The sequence below is a fragment of the Chiloscyllium plagiosum genome, chromosome 40 (genome assembly GCF_004010195.1).
Source record: "Chiloscyllium plagiosum isolate BGI_BamShark_2017 chromosome 40, ASM401019v2, whole genome shotgun sequence".
NCBI lineage: Eukaryota > Metazoa > Chordata > Chondrichthyes > Orectolobiformes > Hemiscylliidae > Chiloscyllium > Chiloscyllium plagiosum.
The window spans coordinates 14,528,851-14,531,292 of record NC_057749.1 but is presented as its reverse complement, the minus strand read 5'-3'; the positions used below and the strand labels follow the sequence as shown (position 1 = coordinate 14,531,292).

Below are 2,442 nucleotides of genomic sequence, written 5' to 3'. Positions count from 1 at the left end.
TCCCTCTGTCAGCTCACTCTCTCTCTCCCTCCCCATTCCCCCACTCTGATCCAGTCTAGTGCATGAACCATCATCTCCCGCGGCTCAAAGGAAACGGGTAGGCATCCTGCGGAGAAAACACACAGAAAACCACCCAAGGTGTCTGGGTGGGAAAGGACCTCTGATTCCTCATTGACTGAGATTGCAAACCTTGAATTGAAGCTGCTTATCTTGTCCCCTTCCCCTTCTCCCCTCCAATTCTGGGAGATACCTCTTCCTTGTTACTGTGAGGCTGTGTATTCTTTTCCTAATTATTCCAAAAATCCAGAATTGGAACAGTTCACTGTTGCAAATCGCCAGTTTTCTATAGCTTGTGAAGACTGGCTGAGTAGATCCTCTGCTTCTGATCAACATTAGACTAGTCGTCCAACCACAGAAGACACATTTTTGCCTTATTCATGATGTTTCTTGGCGTTGTCCTGGATGGTGTTGACTGCATTTCTTTTCCAGGCAGCACAGTGTCAACCCAAGCTGTGAATGAGGGATTTGACTCTTGCCTAATAGTAGCAGAATTTCAGCAATGGATTTTTGGTTGTCTGCAAGCAGGTGCAGAATGTGAAATTTTTCTTTACACTTGAATGGTTCCTGCGGATCTGAATAGAACATGCAACGCCCAGCAGGACAGTTGGACCCTGCTTCACCACCCTGTCACTAACCGTTCCCTCCAGCTGTTGTCTTCTACGCTACTGCTGGCATTTCACCTCTACAAGTGCATGACTTTAACCAGGACATCTGAACTGGGTTGTCTCCAATTGAATGCTGTTAAATGATTGTTGAACAGCAGAATCATAAGCGATAACCGTTCCCTCTTTTGCAGCTGAATCCTACTGTGTTACACGAGTGGACTGGTAACGTACATTGCTGCTTCTAGCTCTGTACTGTCAGCTTATGTTGGACACGAGGTCTTCAGTGTTGACACTGGGTTGATTTAGCATTGCTACCAAAGTACTTGTGTTGTGCAATATGCATAATTTTCCCCTAGTTCCTAAGACAAGTTTACAGCTGAATATTCCTTTTGGGAATTCCAGCCATAATTAGCACAAAATTCTGGTAGCAGCCAAATATTAACTGACACTGCCTGGTTGTGCAAAAAGAAAATCCCAATTGATTCACCAGTATGCTAATGGGAAGGGAACCTGCTGTTCTAAGGGGTCTGGCCTTTTGATTCCAGTTTTGTGTGGTAATGGCTTAGCAAACAATCAAGGCAACCCACTGATCTGTACAATTAGGGATGGACAATAAATCTGGCCTTGTCAGTGTCACTGTCATCCTAAATCAAAACTTGGAAGGCCAGAATGTGTAGTTATTTGGTATTGTTCATGGTTAAAATTCCACCATCTGTGACAACACTGAAACACTCAAGATCTGTAAGTTTTATGGCATCATGCATTTGAGGTATTTAATCACAATATAATCAAAGTAATACACAATTTAAGTCTTAGCCTGGCAGCAGTTCAAGCTTTAAAGATTTGAGTTGTACGGTTTCAGACCTTTACAAACTTCAATACCTACTAAAATTGGTAGAACCAGCACTCGTGTACTGTGGGACCTGACTGCAAAGGTGTGTTTGTTTACTGTTGGTTAACAGTGAGTGTTAAGATTATATATTAGGATATGCATTCAGATTATTCCGATTTGTGTATATATTGAATTATACTTCAATCTTAACTAAATTGTAAAGCACGCCACACCAGACTCTTAAAATGTTTTGGGAGAAAATTTTGATCCCATTAACATTTACAAAATGTTTGTTCAGTTAACTTTTTTGTCTAAAGACTGTACAGTTTAAAAATTGGTTTGGATTTATGTAAAATTCTGTTCAGATAAATATTTTTTTAAAAGCATCTGTATTAATGTGACACTTCATTAAAAACCTCTGCTGCAATATGTCTTCACTTTATCTCTCCTGCACAGTGCATCTGTCATCACTCGCTTTGAATGTATTTTCTCTCAGGTTATTGGGTGAGGTTCTAACCTTCTCCAGCCTGAGTGACTCTACAAAGCATGAAACAGTTGATAGTTGTCTTGGTACTGAAAGTGTGTTTGTGCTAGTTATTGAACAAGAGGAACATTTGGGAGCACATCACACATCCAACTTCTGGTTATTTTTCTCCCTCCGCTAACCACTCCTTTCTCACTGCAGACATCCAGATCCTGCAAAGAAGTTGTAAGATTGGTGTCTCTTAGAACTGAATGGCCAATGAAGGGTCAACCACATAGATGCAACTCCAGACCTACAGCAAAGTTAGACCAGGTAAGGATGGCAGGATTCCCCTCCCTGTGAACAAGTGAAAAATTGACAAGTTTCATGAATGGGACTAATTTTAAATTTGAATCTCACCACTTATGGTAGGCTTTGAACTAGTGCCCTCAGGTCTATTATTAGCCCACTGAATATACTCA

At 41.1% G+C, this 2,442-nt stretch overlaps 1 long non-coding RNA gene across 1 annotated transcript in view; it reads left to right on the top strand.

Moving 5' to 3' along the window:
* The window catches only part of LOC122542546, a 7,754-nt gene extending 5,320 nt beyond the window's left edge, over positions 1-2,434 (top strand). Inside the window, exon 4 of the long non-coding RNA XR_006309814.1 lies at positions 2,183-2,434. This is a non-coding gene — a long non-coding RNA (uncharacterized LOC122542546). The remainder of the gene's footprint in view (positions 1-2,182) is intronic.
* Positions 2,435-2,442: the final 8 nt, after the last annotated feature.